The sequence below is a fragment of the Bubalus kerabau genome, chromosome 1 (assembly GCF_029407905.1).
Source record: "Bubalus kerabau isolate K-KA32 ecotype Philippines breed swamp buffalo chromosome 1, PCC_UOA_SB_1v2, whole genome shotgun sequence".
Classification (NCBI taxonomy): domain Eukaryota; kingdom Metazoa; phylum Chordata; class Mammalia; order Artiodactyla; family Bovidae; genus Bubalus; species Bubalus kerabau.
The window spans coordinates 118,902,599-118,917,461 of NC_073624.1; positions in this window are offsets into that span (position 1 = coordinate 118,902,599).

The following is a 14,863-nucleotide window of genomic DNA, read 5'->3' on the forward strand; positions in this document are numbered from 1 at the left end:
CTTCCCTGTCCATCACCAACTCCCAGAGTTTACTCAAACTCATGTCCATTGAGTTGGTGATGCCATCCAAACATCTCATCCTCTGTTGTCCCCTTCTCCTCCTCCTCAGCTACAGCAAACATTAAATGCAATCCAACTCCTAGTCAGATTAACACAAATCATCACCTGCTTAAAACAGAACTTTATTCTTTCACAGTTCAGGAGGCCAGATGTTCAAAGTCAGGGTTTGGGAGTATTGATTCCTTTTTGGAAACTTGGAGGAAGAAGCCGTCTCATGCCTCTCTTCTCTGTAGGCATGTGCTATGAATCTTTGCCTCAATCTCTATGTGGTTTTATTCTCTGTGTATCCATGTGTGTCTTTTCTCTCACTTACCAGGGTGTTCTTATTGTTTACCAGTAGGTATACTAATAAATATTGCAAATAATGTAAAGGTGGATAGTAAATATTTGTATTTATACAAAAATCATGGATTATAGGATGGGGAAAAATATAGTTATTAGACTACTATATTTATCACATAAGGACAAGCAGTGTCCCATTCTTATTCAAACTGAAAGTCATGAAGCTCCTATAGTAAGACATCTATGATTCAAATCATTCCATTTATCTTATTGCAAAATTATTTAGAATTAGTTTAAACTGTTTATCAGTTCAGTCAGTTCAGTTCAGTCGCTCAGTCATGTCTGACTATTTGCGACCCCATGAATCACAGCATGCCAGGCCTCCCTGTCCATCACCATCTCCAGGAGCTCACTCAAACTCACGTCCATTGAGTCGGTGATTCCATCCAGTCATCTCATCCTCTGTCGTCCCCTTCTCCTCCTGCCCCAAATCCCTCCCAGGATCAGAGTCTTTTCCCATCAGTCAACTCTTTGCATGAGGTGGCCAAAGTGCTGGAGTTTCAGCCTTAGCATCATTCCTTCCAAAGAAATCCAGGACTGGTCTCCTTTAGGATGGACTGGTTGGATCTCCTTGCAATCCAAGGGACTCTCAAGAGTCTTCTCCAACACCACACTTCAAAAGCATCAATTCTTTGGCACTCATCTTTCTTCACAGTTCAACTCTCACATCCATACATGGCCACTGGAAAAACCATAGTCTTAACTAAACGGACCTTTGTTGGCAAAGTAATGTCTCTGCTTTTCAATATGCTATCTTGGTTGGTCATAACTTTCCTTCCAAGGAGTAAGCGTCTTTTAATTTCATGGCTGTAGTCACCATCTACAGTAATTTTGGAGCCCCCCAAAATAAAGTCTGACGCTGTTTCCACTGTTTCCCCATCTATTTCCCATGAAGTGATGGGACCAGATGCCATGATCTTCGTTTTCTGAATGTTGAGCTTTAAGCCAACTTTTTCACTCTCCTCTTTCACTTTCATCAAGAGGCTTTTGAGTTCCTCTTCACTTTCTGCCATAAGGGTGGTGTCATCTGCATATCTGAGGTTATTGACATTTCTCCCAGCAAACTTGATTCCAGTTTGTGCTTCTTCCAGTGCAGCGTTTCTCATGATGTACTCTGCATATAAGTTAAATAAGCAGGGTGACAATATACAGCCTTGACGTACTCCTTTTCCTACTTGGAACCATTCTGTTTTTCCATGTCCACTTCAAACTGTTGCTTCCTGACCTGCATATAGGTTTCTCAAGAGGCAGATCAGATGGTCTGGGGTTCCCATCTCTTTCAGAATTTTCCACAGTTTATTGTGATTCACACAGTCAAAGGCTTTGGCATAGTTAATAAAGCAGAAATAGATGTTTTTCTGGAACTCTCTTGCTTTTTCCATGATCCAGTGGATGTTGGCAATTTGATCTCTGGTTCCTCTGCCTTTTCTAAAACCAGCTTGAATATCTGGAAGTTCATGGCTTACGTATTGCTGAAGCCTAGCTTGGAGAATTTTGAGCATTATTTTACTAGTGTGTGAGATGAGTGCAATTGTGCGGTAGTTTGAGCATTCTTTTGCATTGCCTTTCTTTGGGATTGAAATGAAAACTGACCTTTTCCAGTCCTATGGCCACTGCTGAGTTTTCCAAATGTGCTGGCATATTGAGTGCAGCACTTTCACAGCATCATCTTTCAGGATTTCTAAGTCTTTCTAATATATAGCAAAAGACTAACTTTGGTAATTAGATACATTTTTCCTTAAGATTGAAGAAAATAAACTGCAACTTCCATCTTATTAAAACAATTTTGTGCAAATTGTAAGCTTTGTAATAACATAAGTTTATATTCTACATCTTTCTACTGAAATTAATCTTTTGGGGTACCTATATTATATAAAGCTTGGGATCAATTTCTTTAACACTCATAACAAATTTTAAATCAGTACAAATTAAGTATAGTAAGAGACATACAGTGTTAACCTATTTGTTTGAGTAGTAGTAACTCAGAACTGATGAAAGCATTTTTTATGATTATGTACATATATGTAACAACTAGCTTGTACCTATTTGTGTGATGTGAACAATTTGAGTGGAGACGCACTGGTCATTAACATTTTAAGGATTGTTATGTCTAACAATACTAAATCAGAATTTTCCTATAACAAATTGTTAGAAAATGCTTATTTTCTACTCTAGTTTGGAGACAAATATATTTCTCTCACTCATTTTTAATTAATATTTCTTTTCTTCAAAAAAGTATAACAAAAAGGGAAAACATGTTATGTACCCCTAAAATTCTAAGGTGGGATATATTTGTTTAGTCAACATGCTATGCAACGCTATGCTAAGTAGGTTGTCATGTCTGACTCTATGCGACTCTGTGAACTCTAGCCCACTAGGCGCCTCTGTCCATGGGATTCTCTAGGCAAGAATGCTGGAGTCGGTTGCCATGCCCTCCTCCAGGGCATCTCCCTAACCCAGGGATCAAACCCAGGTCTCTTATGTTTCCTGCACTGAAAGACAGGTTTTTTACCACTAGAGCCACAAGGGAAGCCCATAACCAATATATATATATATATATATAACATATAAATATATTTTTTATATATTATAATATATATATTTAATTTATAAGTATGTTTGGTATATGTTTTTAAGTCTAACATGGATATGGCTTTCTCAAGAAAACCTTCTTCTTAAGCTTAAATTAAGTTGCTTATAATTTAATTTAAATTCAATTTTATATACATTATTGGTTTTATATATAAAGCCAATAAAAAAGCAAAACAAGAGTCTAATGATTTTTTTTTTTTACAAACTAATAAAATTGTCACATTTTGCTAGAGTAAAGCTCATATTTTACTGGTGTAGAATGTATTTATTAAAAAGAATAAATAAAAAAAAAACAAAACCTCCAAATTCCATGTACATCAACATGCAGAAACCTTAGCCATCTTTCTATTCTTATCAATTATTTTATCAGTTATTAGCACTGAAAAATTTATGCTTTAGAATTGTGGTGCTGGAGAAGACTCTTGAGAATCCCTTGGGCTGCAAGGAGATCAAACCAGTCAATACTAAAGGAAATCAATTCTGAATATTCATTGGAAGCACTGAAGCTCCAGTGCTTTGGCCAGCTGATGTGAACAGCAGAATCATTGAAAAAGACCCTGATGCTGGGCAAGACTGAAGGCAAAAGAAGGTAGTGGCAGAGATGAGATGATTAGATAGCATCACTGACTCAGTGGACATGAATTTGAGCAAACTCCAGGAGATGGAAGACAGAGGAGCCTGGCATGCTACAGTTCAAGGGGCCACAAAGAGTCAGACACAACTTAGCAACTGAACAATAACAACATTCACTATTAAATTTTATCATATAAAATCTTCCCTTATTTTTTGCACTAATTATCTTTCAGCAAAACAATTTTGCTATTTTATACATATTCAAAATATTAATCAGTGCTGTCCGATTTCTGGACCTTAATATTAAAAATGAGATTATGTCCATCTTTTCTTCTGTAAACTTATTTCCTTTAAACACAGATTATCCAAATTCATCCAGTATCCTAATTTAATGTAAATATCAAAATGCTATTACATTTCTAGGAACCATTTTTAAAAGTTTTGTTTTCTTTTAAGATTTTTCATATATAAAAGCTGCATAGTCTCTACACAGAATTAAACTCATAAAGAAAGGCATTGAACTATTTACCAGGTCTCTGTATATTTACCATATCCCCAGTGTAAGCCACAGAGCTTCCCTGGTGGCTCAGACAGTAAAGAGCCCACCTGCACTGCAGGAGACCAGGGTTTGATTCCTGGGTCCAGCAGATCCTCTGGAGAAGGTCATGGCAACTCACTCATGTGTTCCTGCCTGGGAAATCCCATGGACAGAGGAGCCTGGTGGGCTACAATCCTTGGGTTGACAAAGAGCCAGGCACGACTGAGAAACCAACACTTTCTTTCACTTTTCCACTGCAGGCATTCTTATATTATGATCATCTATATATTTCTAATAATTTTTTCTTCTGACTTGACCTAAAAATGTCATATGTTGTTCAGTCCAATGCACTGATGTTGCCTAATTTAAAAGTTAGTTAATAATTCAAGAAGATAGAAGTTAGATAAGCATTATAACATATACATATCAAATTTCTGTGCTACTATTTAATATGAACAATAATAGACTTTAGAAAAACAAAGTTTTTTATATGTTTGACTAATTGAAAATGAAGAAAACAATACAAAATGTCATCTAAACCCTCTGTAGTATTAAAATTCAAGAGAGATTTGGAGGAGCCAAGATGGCGGAGGAGTAGGACGGGGAGAACACTTTCTCCCCCACAAATTCATCAAAAGAGCATTTAAACATCGAGTAAATTCCACAAAACAACTTCTGAATGCCAGCAGAGGACATCAGGCACCCAGAAAAGCAACCCAACTCTTTGAAAGGAGGTAGGAAAAAATATAAAAGACAAAAAAAGAGACAAAAGAGGGAGGGATGGAGTTCCGCCCCAGGAAGGGAGTCTTAAAAAGAGAGGTTTCCAAACACCAGGAAACCTTCTCACTGCCGAATCTGTGCCGAGCTTTGGAAGCACAGAGGGCAACATAAAAGGGAGAAAAAAAAAAAAATAAACAATTAAAAATCACAGATTGTGAGCCCTACGGTAACCCCCCCAGTGGAGAAGCAGCGCAGATGCCTGCACACGCCATTAGCAAGCGGGGGCTGGGCAGGGAAGTGAGGCGCGGGCTGTGTCCCTTAGAGTAAGAATCGGGCCCGAAAGTCCTGAGTGCTATCTGAGCGAAATAATTTGGGCTAGCAAACCAGACTGTGGGATATCTACCACGCGAAAAGCCAGCCCCAGCCTAAGACACCACCAGGCCTGCATACGGAACAAAGGACTGAACAGAGATAGCCGGCTGCAGACCTTCCCCCTCCGGTGACAGGCAGCCAGAGCCGGAAGGGGGCAATTGCAGCCCCAGAGAGACACTATCTATAAAACTGTAAGCAGGCTTCTTTGCTAACTAAAACTTCTTGGGGGTCTGGACGGTCAACATCTGCCTGAGAAGGTGCGCCGGTTTTACACCCAGATATCCGAGTGGTGGGGAGGCGTTAAGTCGCAGCATTGGCGCTCACCAAACACCTCATCACCTGAGCTGCTCGGATCTGGGAAGAGCACAAAACGCAGACCCAACCGAGTCTGCGCCTCTGAGGACTACCCAAGTGCCTGAACCTGAGCGGCTTGGACCTGGGAGCTCAGCCCAGGGCCGGCCTCTGATTGTTCCCGGCGGAACAACCTAGAGCCCGAGCAGTGTGGGCAGGGAGGCTACACGCGCCGTGAGCGGGAGCAGACCCAGTGTGGCTGAGGCACTGCGAGCGCACGCCAGTGTTATCTGTTTGCAGCATCCCTCCCTCCCTCCCCACAGCGCGGCTGAACAAGTGAGACTAAATTAAAAAAAAATAATAATAATAATGATGTCCTCAACCGTCCCCTTTGTGTCAGGGCGGGAACCAGACACTGAAGAGACCAGCAAACAGAAGAAGCTATAACAGAGGGAAACGCCTTGGAAGCTACAGGCCATAGATTAAAACCCTGTGGTTACTAAGGACTACATAGGAAGGGGCCTATAGACCTTGAGAAATATAAGTCGGACCAAGGAACTAGCCAAAAATGAACTGAACCACAATACTCACAACAAAACCAGAGAAAGACCTGTATATATTTTTACTATTTTTACGATCAATCTTTCTTTCTTCTTTTTTTTTTAATTTTTTTAAAAAAATTTTAAGTGCTCTATTGTCCTTTAATTTTCACTTTTATAACCTATTACTTTGCAAAAAAAAAAAAAAGACCCTATTTTTTTTTTTCTTCTTCAGCAAACTTCATATATATATTTTATAATTTTTTGACCGTGCTTTGTTTTTTTTTTTTCTTTTTCTTCTTTTCTTTAACATTGTATTTTTGAAATTCCAAACTCTAGATTTTTAATTTTAGCCTTTTGGTATATGTTATCAAGTTTGTACCTATAGTTTTTTTTATAATTTCTGTGACTTTTTTTTCCCTCTGTTTCTTTCTCTTCTTCTTTTATATAACATTGTATATCTGCAATTCCAAACTCTACTCAAGATTTTTAATTTATGCTTTTTGGTATTTGATATCAATTTTGTACCTGTATTTTCTTTATAATTTTTGCGACATTGTTTTTGTTGGTTTGTTTGTTTTCTCTCTTTATTTTTCTTCTTCTTTTTTTTAACATTGTATTTTTGAAATTCCAAACCTACTCTAGATTTTTAATTTTAGCCTTTTGGTATATGTTATCAATTGTGTACCTATAGTTTTTTTTAATAATTTCTGTGACTTTTTTTTTTCTTTTTTCCCCCTCTGTTTCTTTCTCTTCTTCTTTTATATAACATCGTATATCTGCAATTCCAAACTCTACTCAAGATTTTTAATTTATGCTTTTTGGTATTTGATATCAATTTTGTACCTGTATTTTCTTTATAATTTTTGCGACATTGTTTTTGTTGGTTTGTTTGTTTTCTCTCTTTATTTTTCTTCTTCTTTTTTTTAACATTGTATTTTTGAAATTCCAAACCTACTCTAGATTTTTAATTTTAGCCTTTTGGTATATGTTATCAATTGTGTACCTATAGTTTTTTTTAATAATTTCTGTGACTTTTTTTTTTCTTTTTTCCCCCTCTGTTTCTTTCTCTTCTTCTTTTATATAACATCGTATATCTGCAATTCCAAACTCTACTCAAGATTTTTAATTTATGCTTTTTGGTATTTGATATCAATTTTGTACCTGTATTTTCTTTATAATTTTTGCGACATTGTTTTTGTTGGTTTGTTTGTTTTCTCTCTTTATTTTTCTTCTTCTTTTTTTTAACATTGTATTTTTGAAATTCCAAACTCTACTCTAGATTTTTAATTTTTGCTTTTTGGTATTAGTTATCAATTTTGTACCTGTAGTTTCTTTATAATTTTCGCGACCTTGTTTGTTTTTCTTTGTTCGTTTTTTCTCTCTTTCTTTTCCTTCTTCTTTTCATTAACATCGCATTTTTGAAATTCCAAACTCTACTCTAGATTTTTAATTTTTGCTTTTAGGTAATTGTTACCAATTTTGTACCTTTAAGAACCCAATCTTCAGGACCCATTTTTCACTAGGGAACGAGATTACTGGCTTGACTGCTCTCTCTCCCTTTGGACTCTCCGTTTTCTCTACCAGGTCGCCTGTATCTCCTCCCTAACCCCTCTCTACTCTACCCAACTCTGTGAATTTCTGTGTGTTCCAGACGGTGGAGAACACTTAGGGAACTGATTACTGGCTGGATCTGTCTCCCTCCTTTTCATTTCCCCCTTTTATCCTTCTGGCCACCTCTGTCTCCTGTCTCCTTCTTCTCTTCTCTGTATAACTCCGTGAACATCTCTAAGCAGTCCAGTTGTGGAGTGCACATAAGGAAGTGACTACTGGCTAACCCACTGTCTCCACTATTGATACCACCTCATCTCATTTGGGTCACCTCTAACTCCCTCCTCCCTCTTCTCTTCTCCATGTAACACTGTGAACCTCTCTGAGTGACCATCACAGTAGAGAAACTTTTCATCTTTAACGTAGATGTTTTATCAATGGTGCTGTATAGAAGGAGAAGTTTTGAAACTACTGTAAAAATAAGACCGATAACTGGAAGTAGGAGGCTTAAGTCCAAACCCTGACTCCAGGGAACTCCTGACTCCAAGGAACATTAATTAACAGGAGCTCATCAAACGCCTCCATACCGACACTGAAACCAAGCACCACACAAGGGCCAACAAGTTCCAGGGCAAGACATACCAAGCAAACTCTCCAGCAACAAAGGAACACAGCCCTGAGCTTCAAGATACAGGCTGCCCAAAGTCACCCCAAAACCATAGACATCTCACAACTCATTACTGGACATTTCATTACACTCCAGAGAGAAGAAATACAGCTCCATCCACCAGAACATCGACACAAGCTTCCCTAACCAGAAAACCATGACAAGCCACCTGTACAAACCCACACACAGTGAGGAAATGCCACAATAAAGAGAACTCCACAAAATGCCAGAATACAGGAAGGACACCCCAAACTCAGCAATTTAAACAAGATGAAGAGACAGAGGAATAGCCAGCAGATAAAGGAACAGGATAAATGCCCACCAAACCAAACAAAAGAGTAAGAGATAGGGAATCTACCTGATAAAGAATTCTGAATAATGATAGTGAAATTGATCCAAAATCTTGAAATTAAAATGGAATCACAGATAAATAGCCTGGAGGCAAGGATTGAGAAGATGCAAGAAAGGTTTAACAAGGACTTAGAAGAAATAAAACAGAGTCAATATATAATGAATAATGCAATAAGTGAAATTAAAAACACTCTGGAGGCAACAAATAGTAGAATAACAGAGGCAGAAGATAGGATTAGTGAATTCGAAGATAGAATGGTAGAAATAAATGAATCAGAGAGGATAAAAGAAAAACGAATTAGAAGAAATGAGGACAATCTCAGAGACCTCCAGGACAATATTAAACGCTACAACATTCGAATCATAGGGGTCCCAGAAGAAGAAGACAAAAAGAAAGACCATGAGAAAATACTTGAGGAGATAATAGTTGAAAACTTCCCTAAAATGGGGAAGGAAATAATCACCCAAGTCCAAGAAACCCAGAGAGTCCCAAACAGGATAAACCCAAGGCAAAAAAACCCAAGACACATAGTAATCAAATTAACAAAGATCAAACACAAAGAACAAATATTAAAGGCAGCAAGGGAAAAACAACAAATAACACACAAGGGAATACCCATAAGGATAACAGCTGATCTTTCAATAGAAACTCTTCAAGCCAGGAGGGAATGGCAAGACATACTTAAAATGATAAAAGAAAATAACCTACAGCCCAGATTATTGTACCCAGAAAGGATCTCATTCAAGTATGAAGGAGAAATCCAAAGCTTTTCAGACAAGCAAAAGCTGAGAGAATTCTGCACCACCAAACCAGCTCTCCAACAAATACTAAAGGATATTCTCTAGACAGAAAACACAAAAATGGTGTATAAATTCGAACCCAAAACAATAAAGTAAATGGCAACGGGATCATACTTATCAGTAATTACCTTAAACGTAAATGGGTTGAATGCCCCCAACCAAAAGACAAAGACTGGCTGAATGGATACAAAAACAAGACCCCTACATATGTTGTCTACAAGAGACCCACCTCAAAACAGGGGACACATACAGACTGAAAGTGAAGGGCTGGAAAAAGATTTTCCATGCAAATAGGGACCAAAAGAAAGCACGAGTAGCAATCTTCATATCAGATAAAATAGACTTTAAAACAAGGACTGTGAAAAGAGACAAAGATGGTCACTACATAATGATCAAAGGATCAATCCAAGAAGAAGATATAACAATTATAAATATATATGCACCTAACACGGGAGCACCGCAGTACGTAAGACAAATGCTAACAAGTATGAAAGGAGAAATTAACAATAACACAATAATAGTGGGAGACTTTAATACCCCACTCACACCTATGGATAGATCAACTAAACAGAAAATTAACAAGGAAACACAAACTTTAAACGATACAATAGACCAGTTAGACCTAATTGATATCTATAGGACATTTCATCCCAAAACAATGAATTTCACCTTTTTCTCAAGCGCACATGGAACCTTCTCCAGGATAGATCACATCCTGGGCCATAAAGCTAGCCTTGGTAAATTCAAAAAAATAGAAATCATTCCAAGCATCTTTTCTGACCACAATGCAGTAAGATTAGATCTCAATTACAAGAGGAAAACTACTAAAAATTCCAACGTATGGAGGCTGAACAACACACTGCTGAATAACCAACAAATCACAGAAGAAATCAAAAAAGAAATCAAAATTTGCATAGAAATGAATGAAAATGAAAACACAACAACCCAAAACCTGTGGGACACTGTAAAAGCAGTCCTACGGGGAAAGTTCATAGCAATACAGGCACACCTCAAGAAACAAGAAAAAAGTCAAATAAATAACCTAACTCTACACCTAAAGCAACTAGAAAAGGAAGAAATGAAGAACCCTAGGGTTAGTAGAAGGAAAGAAATCTTAAAACTTAGAGCAGAAATAAATGCAAAAGAAACAAAAGAGATCATAGCAAAAATCAACAAAACCAAAAGCTGGTTCTTTGAAAGGATAAATAAAATTGACAAACCATTAGCCAGACTCATCAAGAAGCAAAGGGAGAAAAATCAAATCAATAAAATTAGAAATGAAAATGGAGAGATCACAAAAGACAACACAGAAATACAAAGGATCATAAGAAAGTACTATCAACAATTATATGCCAATAAAATGGACAACGTGGAAGAAATGGACAAATTCTTAGAAAAGTACAACTTTCCAAAACTCGATCAGGAAGAAATAGAAAATCTTAACAGACCCATCACAAGCACGGAAATTGAAACTGTAATCAAAAATCTTCCAGCAAACAAAAGCCCAGGTCCAGACGGCTTCACAGCTGAATTCTACCAAAAATTTAGAGAAGAGCTAACACCTATCCTGCTCAAACTCTTCCAGAAAATTGCAGAGGATGGTAAACTTCCAAACTCATTCTATGAGGCCACCATCACCCTAATACCAAAACCTGACAAAGATCTCACAAAAAAAGAAAACTACAGGCCAATATCACTGATGAACATAGATGCAAAAATCCTTAACAAAATTCTAGCAATCAGAATCCAACAACACATTAAAAAGATCATACACCATGACCAAGTGGGCTTTATCCCAGGGATGCAAGGATTCTTCAATATCTGCAAATCAATCAATGTAATAAACCACATTAACAAATTGAAAAATAAAAACCATATGATTATCTCAATAGATGCAGAGAAAGCCTTTGACAAAATTCAACATCCATTTATGATCAAAACTCTCCAGAAAGCAGAAATAGAAGGAATATACCTCAACATAATAAAAGCTATATATGACAAACGCACAGCAAACATTATCCTCAATGGTGAAAAATTGAAAGCATTTCCTCTAAAGTCAGGAACAAGACAAGGGTGCCCACTTTCACCATTACTATTCAACATAGTTTTGGAAGTTTTGGCCACAGCAATCAGAGCAGAAAAAGAAATAAAAGGAATCCAAATTGGAAAAGAAGAAGTAAAGCTCTCACTGTTTGCAGATGACATGATCCTCTACAAAGAAAACCCTAAAGATTCCACCAGAAAATTACTAGAACTAGTCAATGACTATAGTAAAGTTGCAGGATATAAAATCAACACACAGAAATCCCTTGCATTCCTATCCACTAATAATGAGAAAACAGAAAGAGAAATTAAGGAAACAATTCCATTCACCATTGCAACGGAAAGAATAAAATACTTAGGACTGTACCTACCTAAAGAAACTAAAGACCTATATATAGAAAACTATTAAACACTGGTGAAAGAAATCAAAGAGGACACTAACAGATGGAGAAATATACCATGTTCATGGATTGGAAGAATCAATATAGTGAAAATGAGTATACTACCCAAAGCAATCTATAGATTCAATGCAATCCCTATCAAGCTACCAACAGCATTCTTCACAGAGCTAGAACAAATAATTTCACAATTTGTATGGAAATACAAAAAACCTCGAATAGCCAAAGCGATCTTGAGAAAGAAGAATGGAACTGGAGGAATCAACCTACCTGACTTCAGGCTCTACTACAAAGCCACAGTTATCAAGACAGTATGGTACTGGCACAAAGACAGAAATATAGATCAATGGAACAAAATAGAAAGCCCAGAGAGAAATCCACGCACATATGGACAGCTTATCTTTGACAAAGGAGGCAAGAATATACAATGGATTAAAGACAATCTCTTTAACAAGTGGTGCTGGGAACTCTGGTCAACCACTTGTAAAAGAATGAAACTAGAACACTTTCTAACACCATACACAAAAATAAACTCAAAATGGATTAAAGATCTCAATGTAAGACCAGAAACTATAAGACCAGAAACTCTAAAACTCCTAGAGGAGAACATAGGCAAAACACTATCTGACATACATCACAGCAGGATCCTCTATGACCCACCTCCCAGAATATTGGAAATAAAAGCAAAAATAAACAAATGGGGCCTAATTAACCTTAAAAGCTTCTGCACATCAAAGGAAACTATTAGCAAGGTGAAAAGACAGCCTTCAGAATGGGAGAAGATAATAGCAAATGAAGCAACTGACAAACAACTAATCTCGAGAATATACAAGCAACTCCTACAGCTCAACTCCAGAAAAATAAATGACCCAATCAAAAAATGGGCCAAAGAACTAAATAGACATTTCTCCAAAGAAGACATACAGATGGCTAACAAACACATGAAAAGATGCTCAACATCACTCATTATCAGAGAAATGCAAATCAAAACCACTATGAGGTACCATTTCACACCAGTCAGAATGGCTGCGATCCAAAAGTCTACAAGCAATAAATGCTGGAAAGGGTGTGGAGAAGAGGGAACCCTCTTGCACTGTTGGTGGGAATGCAAACTAGTACAGCCACTTTGGAGAACAGTGTGGAGATTCCTTAAAAAACTGGAAATAGAACTGCCTTATGATCCAGCAATCCCACTGCTGGGCATACACACTGAGGAAACCAGAAGGGAAAGAGACACGTGTACCCCACTATTCATCGCAGCACTGTTTATAATAGCCAGGACATGGAAGCAACCTAGATGTCCATCAGCAGATGAATGGATAAGAAAGCAGTGGTACATATACACAATGGAGTATTACTCAGCCATTAAAAAGAATACATTTGAATCAGTTCTAATGAGGTGGATGAAAGTGGAGCCTATTATACAGAGTGAAGTAAGCCAGAAAGAAAAACACCAATACAGTATACTAACGCATATATATGGAATTTAGAAAGATGGTAACAATAACCCTGTGTACGAGACAGCAAAAGAGACACTGATGTATAGATCAGTCTTATGGACTCTGTGGGAGAGGGAGAGGGTGAGGAGATTTGGGAGAATGGCATTGAAACATGTATAGTATCATGTATGAAATGAAAAAAGAAAAAGAGACCATTAAAAAAAAAAAAAAGAAAAAAATAAAATTGAAGAGAGATATTCTATGTAGTGGGCTTAGGGCAGGAAAGATTTTGCAAATTCACCCACAGTGGGGGAGGGGGAAATATATATATATATACACACATACACACACACACTATATAATACATATCTGCATATTTAATATATATTTATATAGTAATGTTTGCATACATATGTATAATCATTTATATGTTTATACATATGAATATGGGTATATAATACATAGTGAGGATTAAATTTTTGTAATCACACATCACACTGAAAAAATTTTAAAGTTAATTTTTAATATATTAAGATTTCAAAAAATTCTATTCAAAATCAGTATCTATTCTACTACTAGAATAGTCATATAAAATTTTAAGTCTATACAAAATTACACTCTAGCTGCAAGTGTTGTTGCATATGGTGGAATAGTTTCAGTAAAATTCATATATTTAACTCAAGTAAGGGCATTAATATTTTCTTTAAACACCAAGTTATGTCACACATAAACACATGTATACAGACAAATACAAGCTGCCACCTACAGAGAATTGTCATTATAAGTATTTCAATAAGGTTATATATGTGGTCTGGCCTTGTTTACTTGATAAGCACCCTTATTAAGAAATGGAGGCAATATAAAGATGAATCTTTGATTGTGGCTTGTTTCTAATGGAAGACAAATTATGTTTAAATTGTGAAATGATATCTATTCTGGTTATAATTTTAAAACTTTAAAAAATTACTTAAATAAGACTAAAGTGAAAAAAAGAAGTTTGGTAAGGCCGACAGCTGTATCAATTTGATAAGCACCGAAAAACAGAAATCACAACACAGGAATTTTGCTATTTTTGCCTTAATACTCCAAGTGGAGAAATTCATTTTGTGGCAATAGGCACTGCAGAAAACTTACTCAGTTTCTCTGCCAATATGACAATTTGCATAACATTACCCACAATGCTTCATGTTGTGATTTTGCTTTGAAAACAGTTTTAATTGAGTCTTGCTGAGCTGCATTAATGTGTCTGTTTAAATTGAACAAACCTAATTATCTCACATGAAAGTTATGCTACCTCTGGTGTGGCAAAGCTGATGCAGTTAAAGTCAGCCAGATGTATTAATTGAGTATTGTAAACACTCAGTGTATCTGGTAAAGAACAGTTCATTATACATTAGTACTGGACAATTTGTAACATATCCACACCAACAACAATATACCTGTCCAATGCAATATTATCTTTGGAATAAAATCCATAAACACCAGAATGTGAGGACCACCATGTCTTGTGTAGATTTACGATTTTCTATCTCACACATTTTAGTTCTATACTTTGAAAACTGAATTTTCTGAAGCATTCATAAGAT